Raw genomic sequence first — 7,992 nt, forward strand, 5'->3', positions numbered from 1 at the left:
TGTCAACTAGGTGTCAAGAAAATTATATATTTTATAAAATGAAACAATAAGATTTAAAAATAATGAAGACCTTAATAGTTGGGGCTTCCCTGGTGGCTCAGTGGTAAAGAATCCACCTGCCAGTGCAGGAGACGCGGGTTCGATCCCTGGTCCCGGAAGATCCCACGTGCCGCAGAGCAACTGAGCCCAGCACGCGACTACTGAGCCTGTGCTCCAGGGCACGTGCTCCACACAGGAGGAGCCGCCGCAACGAGAAGCCCCGCTCACCGCGACTGGAGCAAAAAGCTCATGCAGCAGCAAAACCCAGTACAGCCAAACGTAAGTACATAGGTTATTTTTAAAAATAATAAAGACCTTAATAGTTGCCAGGATTTGATATGGTTCTTGACAAGCTTATTCTAAAAATATTTAAGAAAGAATTTCCACTTCTGGGAATGGCACGCTAGGTAATTCAAACCAGCTCCCCTGCTAGGAAAGCTGAACCAAGTATTTTTAAATCCAGGCCTGAATCCATCTGAGAGCTACCAAGAGAAGGAAGAATTACTGGGCAGAAATCCATGAAGCTGACATTTGGGGTCACATTCCTGTCAATTCCAGAGGAGGTGTCTGAGAGGCTCAACAGCCCTTCTGACAAGAGGAAGATCTGAAGCAACAGAAGAGTCCAGAACTGACTACATTTTGAGACTCCTCAAGGGAAGCTTCCAGGTGTACGCGGGACCATGACAATGAATACCCCAGCCCTCGCGGGGCCAAGCCAGCTTCAGACCATCTCGGTCCCTGGGAGTGGAACGCTAGCAGCTGAGTACCTGCCGGGGCAAAAGCAGAGCCTCACCAGAGGAGGCTGGCGTCATCCTCGGCCTGCAGTTACTTCACGTGTCACGTACAACGAACGAGCAAGCTCCGGGGGTTGGTGATGGACAGGGAGGCCTGGTATGCTACAGTCCGTGGGGTCGCAAAGAGTCGGACACGACTGAGCGACTGAACTGAAACAACAAAAATAACCAGAAACACAGAGGGCAAGAGACACGGACAGACCCAGGCCAGAAACAACAGAGTCAGACCTGCAGGGGCGGGGATTCCGCAGTTAGCAGGCATAGGCGCGGAAGCACGATGCTTACTCTGATCTCAGTGTAAGCCAGGATTGAGAGTTGAGGCAAATAGTCGGACAGAGGACAAATGGAAATTCTAAGACCAAAAAAACTGCATCAGCTGATGCAAGGAGCTCAGTGAACATGTTCAACAGCATTAGTGACCCAGAGGTAGTTCAGGGACTGCGGGCCGGATGAAGCATGAAGAGACATGACAGAAGCCAAGGCGGGAAGGCGTGGGGGTGAGAGGTCGTCCATGTAACTGCAGTACCAGCAGCAAAAGGAAAAGCAGCAGAGCGGAAGTGCTGTTCACGGCAGGGTGGGCCACAACAGCCCCAAGGCGGACATAACGCAGCATCGGCTGGTAAAAGGACAAGCCAATGTGTTTCCGTACAATGGGACGCCATTCAGCGGTTCAAAAGAAAGGGAATGAACTGACCCGCAACACACACGAACCTCAAAAACATTTCCTACTTCTGTTTAAACGAAATGTGCGCAGACAGCAAACCTAGAGGCAGGGCAGCCCGGCAGGGCCTGGAAGCAGAGACGGACCGCAGCGCACGACGGGGGCTTCCGGGGCGCCAGGGCTGCCTAAAACTGCTCCATGGTGGTGCTTACACAGCCCTGCAGACATCCTACATGTACCGTTATACTCAAAAGGACATGAAGATCATACCTCAAGAAAGCTGTTTTTTTAAAAAGCTTTCCAAAATCGATTGCGCCAGTGGTCAATTTCCCCTTCCTCACGCTTGCGGCTCGGCTGCGGGCACTTCTTGTGTGCAGAGAAGCACAGGGTTCTGTCACTGCAGGGAGACCACGGGCGGTGGCGGCCCCTGGAGCAGAGGCCACTTCTTTCTGCTGTGACCTCAGGGCGACTAGAGGCACGTGTCTGGAGACGTCCAGTACCTTCTTCCCCAGCCACGCCCCACCACCCCCCAACCGGGCCGTCTCTCGGCAAGCCTGCGGCCCCGACCTGGTCACCTCGCTGTGGTCCCCAGGCCGGGCGCCACCCTCTGTGCCCACCCTCAGCCTCAGCCCACCCGGCTCTGAACCAGCTCTGGCCCATGTGAGCTGGTGTTTCTCCGCCCTGCGGTGGGCTGTGACCACAGCTTTTCCAACGAGCTCTGAATCCTGGCCCTGGGTGCGTGGCCCTCCTAAGTGCCTACCCGAGGGCCTACCCACTTTCCTGGGGTATTCACCTTCACCCCAGGGGAACATTAGCATTTCCTTTGCAGTTAATAATTCTTCCCGTTAACATCTCTCTCTGTTCAAATGACTCCATAGTTTGTGACTTCCGACTGGTCTTCACTGGAAAACATCAAGCCCTAAATTCAAGAAGCCTTATGAATGCCAAGCAGGATAATTAAAAAGAAATACAGTGGTCCCTTAGTACCTACAGAGGACTAGATTCAAGACCTGCTGTGGGTACCAAACTCCCATCCCATAGTCAGCCCTCTGCCCCCAGGGGGTCAGCACCCCAAATCTGAAACAGCACATGACCCGAGGCTGGCTGGACCCGCGGACAGGGAGGGCGTGAGTACACATGTAAGCACGGCTTGGTGCTAACCTTCTGAAAGACAGAAACGCAAAGAATAGCCTTAAGTAGGTAGAGAAGGGAGGAAAAAAACAAACACTTACCATCAAAGGTACAGTGAAGGAGACTCCCCCACAGAAGCGCCTGGGGACAAAAGTCGATGGTGTATCTTCAGTACTGAAAAGAAAATCACCAGTCACACTTCTGTATTCACTCTAAATCCCTTTCAAGGATGAAGGCAAAAAATCAAGATACTGTCAGAAGAACAAAACCAGTTCATCACCAGCAGACCTACATCAAGACAAGGTGGAACAGTGTTTTCAGGCCAAACAGAAATCATCCCAAATGGAAAGTCAGGCATGCAGGAGAGATGGAAAGAGCCGCAAAAAAAGTCAACATGTAGTAAATGAGCATCAACTGTAGCAAGCAATAAGCATGTCTCCTGGGGTTTCAAATATGGAAAACTAAAATCCGTATCGACAGTGTGTGACGCAGGAAGAAGACACAAGCAGAGGATTCTCGAGTTGACTCTTGAATTGTCTAGAAAGGGAAAAAAAGTACTGGGCTCTCAGAAGAACGCAGGTGTGTTTTCTCTAGGGAAGCACTATAAAGGGAAAGAACGCATTACTGCCAAGCCAGCAGAGAGGATGAAATGCAGTTAAGGGAAAAAAAAAAAAACTGATTTAAAAGAAGGCAAGGGGTACCCCTGGTGGTTCAGTGGTGAAGAATCTGCCTGACAACCCAGCAGACACGGGTTCAATCCCTGCTCCAGGAAGATCCCACGTGCCACAGAGCCATAAGCCCGTGTCCCACAGCTACTGAGCCTGCGCAGGAGAGCCCAGGAGCCGCACCGACTGAGCCCGCTTACCCTGGAGCCCGCGCTCCACAACAAGAGAAGACACCACAATGAGAAGGACACACACGCAGCGAGGAGGAGCCCCAGCTCACGGTAACCAGAGAAAAGCCTGTGCAGCGAGGAAGACCCAGCGCGGCCAAAAATAGTGTCTAAAATAAACAGTTATACATAATGTTTAAAAATAACTCCAGAGAGAATGAAGAGATGGAGCCAAAGCAAAAACAACACCCAGTTGTGGATGTGACTGGTCATGGAAGTAAACTCTGATGCTGTAAAGAGCAATATTGCTTAGGAACCTGGAATGTTAGGTCCACGAATCAAGGCAAATTCGAAGTGGTCAAACAGGAGATGGCAAGAGTGAATATCGACATTTTAGGAATCAGTGAACTAAAATGGACTGGAATGGGTGAATTTAACTCAGATGATCATTATATCTACTACTGTGGGCAAGAATCCCTTAGAAGAAATGGAGTAGCCATCACAGTCAATAAGAGAGTCTGAAATGCAGTACTTGGAAGCAGTCTCAAAAACAACAGAATGATCTCTGTTCGTTTCCAAGGCAAACCATTCAATATCATGGTAATCCAAGTCTATGCCCCGACCAGTAATGCTGAAGAAGCTGAAGTTGAACAGTTCTATGAAGACCTACAAGACCTTCTAGAACTAACACCCAAAAAAGACGTCCTTTTCATTAGAGGGGATTGGAATGCAAAAATAGGAAGTCAAGAGATACCTGGAGTAACAGGCAAATTTGGCCTTGGAGTACAGAATGAAGCAGGGCAAAGGCTAACAGAGTTTTGCCAAGAGAACGCACTGGTCATAGCAAACACCCTCTTCCAACAACACAAGAGAAGACTCTACACTTGGACGTCACGAGATGGTCAACACCGAAATCAGACTGATTATATTCTTCGCAGCCAAAGATGGAGAAGCTCTATACAGTCAGCAAAAACAAGACCGGGAGCTGACTGTGGCTCAGATCATGACTCCTTATTGCCAAATTCAGACTTAAATTTAAGAAAGTAGGGAAAACCACTAGACCATTAAGGTATGACCTAAATCAAATCCCTTATGACTATACAGTGGAAGTGACAAATAGATTCAAGGGATTAGATCTGACAGAGTGTCTGAAGAACTACGGACGAAGTATCATGACATTGTACAGGAGGTGGTGATCAAGACCATCCCCAAATGCAAAAAGGCAAATGGCTGTCTGAGGAGGCCTTACAAATACCTATGAAAAGAAGAAAAGCGAAAGGCAAAGGACAAAAGGAAATATATACCCATCTGAATGCCGAGTTCCAAAGAATAGCAAGGAAAGATAAAGACTTCCTTAGTGATCAGTGCAAAGAAATAGAGGAAAATAACAGAATGGGAAACACTAGCAATCTCTTCAAGAAAATTAGAGATACCAAGGGAACTTTTCAGATGGCAACTTAAATATGGGCACAATAGAGGACAGAAATGGTATGGACCTAACAGAAGCAGAAGATATTAAGAAGAGGTGGCAAGAATACACAGAAGAACTACACAAAAATGATCTTCATGACCCAGATAATCACGATGGTGTGATCACTCACCTAGAGCCAGACATCCTGGAATGTGAAGTCAAATGGGCCTTAGGAAGCATCACTATGAATAAAGCTAGTGGAGGTGATGGAATTCCAGAAAAGAGCTATTTCAAATCCTAAAAGATGATGCTGTGAAATTGCTGCACTCAATATGCCAGCAAATCTGGAAAACTCAGCAGTGGCCACAGGATTGGAAAAGGTCAGTTTTCATTCCAATCCCCAAGAAAGGCATGCCAAAGAATGCTCAAACTACCACACAATTACACTCATCTCACCCGCTAGTAAAGTAATGCTCAAAATTCTCTAAGCCAGGCTTCAACAGTACATGAACCGTGAACTTCCAGATATTCACGCTGGATTTAGAAAAGGCAGAGGAACCAGAGATCAAATTGCCAACATCCACTGGATCATCGAAAAAGCAAGAGAGTTCCAGAAAAACATATACTTCTGCTTTATTGACTATGCCAAAGCCTTTGACTGTGTGGATCACAACAAACTGTGGAAAATTCTTCAAGAGATGGGAATACCAGACCACCTGACCTGCCTCCTGAGAAATCTGCATGCAGGTCAGGAAGCAACAGTTGGTAGTGGACATGGAACAACAGACTGGTTCCAAATCAGGAAAGGAGTACGTCAAGGCTGTATATGGTCACTCTGCTTATTTAACTTATATGCAGAGTACATCATGCAAAACGCTGGGCTGGAAGAAGCACAAGCTGGAATCAAGATTGCCAGGAGAAATATCAATAACCTCAGATATGCAGACGACACCTCCCTTATGGCAGAAAGTGAAGAACTAAATAGCCTCTTGATGAAAGTGCAAAAGGAGAGTGGAAAAGTTGGCTTAAAACTCCACATGCAGAAAACTAAGATCTGGCATCTTGTCCCATTACTTCATGGCAAATAGATGGGGAAATAGTGGAAACAGTGACAGACTATTTTTAGGCTCCAAACTCACTGCAGATGGTGATTGCAGCCATGAAATTAAAAGACGCTTGCTCCTTGGAAGAAAAGTTATGACCAACCTAAACAGCATATTAAAATGCAGAGACATTACTTTGTCAATAAAGGTCTTTCTAGTCAAAGCTATGGTTTTTCCAGTAGTCATGTATGGATGTGAGAGTTGGACTATGAAGAAAGCTAAGCGCCGAAGAATTGATGCTTTTGAACTCTGGTGTTGGAAAAGACTCTTGAGAGTCCTCTGGACTGCAAGGAGATCCAACCAGTCCATCCTAAAGGAAATCAGTACTGGGTGTTAACTGGAAGGACTGATGCTGAAGCTGAAACTTCAATATTTTGGCCACCTGATGCTGGGAAAGATTGAAGGCAGGAGGAGAAGGGGACGACAGAGGATGAGATGGCTAGGTGGCATTACCAACTCAATGGACATGAGTTTAAGTAAACTCCGGGAGTTGGCGATAGACAGGGAGGCCTGGCATGCTGCAGTCCATGGGGTTGCAAAGAGTCAGAGCGACTGAACTGAACTGAAAAATAAATAAATAAAAGGCAAGGAAGGAAAGAGACAGAAGCATAGCACTGGTGGGACCAGTAGAAAGCAAACAGTGAGATGGTGGATTCAAACCCATATTTTTTTTTAACTACATTAAATAAATGGACTACATTCTCTAGTTGGAAGGCAGACTGTCAGACAAAAATTTGTGTTCTGTTAACAAGATGTATCTAAATAAAATATAAAGGTTCAGACAGATAGCAGAGTATGTCTTTTTCCATACTTTACTTTCAAATACAGCCGCCCAAAAATTAGCATAGCTATATTAATATTTTTTTAAAAAGGCAAAAGACACTACTAGAGTTAAAGAGAGGAAAGCTGTAAGGTACACGCAACAGAAAGATTCAACTGTTTCTAAATATATATGCCTCTTCGCACTGCATCTAACTACATAGCCTCAAAATATCTGAGGCAAGAGCCGATGTGGAAAAATGAACAAATCTATGATGCTAGCGGGGAGATTTACAGCTCTCAGGAACACTAAAAACTGAACAGTCTTACACAACACTTCCAAAAGGAAAATCCCTCCCCAACTCATGTAACAACCCTGCTACCAAAGTCACAGATAAGAATGAAATTACAGATCAACTTCACTTATGAACACAGGTACCAAAAATCCTAAACAAAATATCTAGAAACAGTCCATCAAATATAAAAAAGGATAATACGTCATGATCAAGCTAGTTTGTTCCAGGAGTGAAAAGTTACCTTAATATTTGAAAATCAACATAAAGTCACCATATTAACAGAATAAGTGAGATAAATTTTCTCAGTAGACATGTAAAAGTAATAAAATTCAATATCTGTGCATGGATTTTTTTTTTTTTTTTTTTTTTTTTGCACCAAGCTGAGTGGCTTGTGGGATCTTAGTTCCTGACCAGGGATCCTGCCTGCAATGGAGGCTCGAATCCCAACCACAGAACCACAGGGAATCCCCCCGTGAATGATTAGAAAGCGTAATTAAACACAAACACACACACACAAACTCTTAGCAAAATAGAAGAGTACTTCCTTAAGAACAGGATATGTGGAAGCCTTCCTTTTGAAACAAGGAAAAAGAAGGCTGCCACTGTCAGCTCTGCTACCTGGCATTGTACTTGGGGTTCCAACCAGTGTAAGGAGAGTAAGGACTGGAAAGGAAACAAAAAACTCATTACATACATAGATTATAATGCTATATATAGAAGAGACTGTGGAAACTGAAAATCCAACAGAATCTCCAGATAAGTTACCAGAATAAGTGAATTTAGAAAGAGGTGCTGGGTTCCAAGTCAAGAATCAACTGCATTTTTGTACACTAACAAGTAACAAAAGAAATAAAAGTGATCATATTTATTAAAGGAGCAAAAAAATCAAATACCCTATGGATACTAACAAAAGATGTGCAGATTTTCTGCATACTCACACACAAAAAAAAAAATCAAGGGAACTGT

This window comes from Muntiacus reevesi, chromosome 3 (assembly GCF_963930625.1).
Source record: "Muntiacus reevesi chromosome 3, mMunRee1.1, whole genome shotgun sequence".
NCBI lineage: Eukaryota > Metazoa > Chordata > Mammalia > Artiodactyla > Cervidae > Muntiacus > Muntiacus reevesi.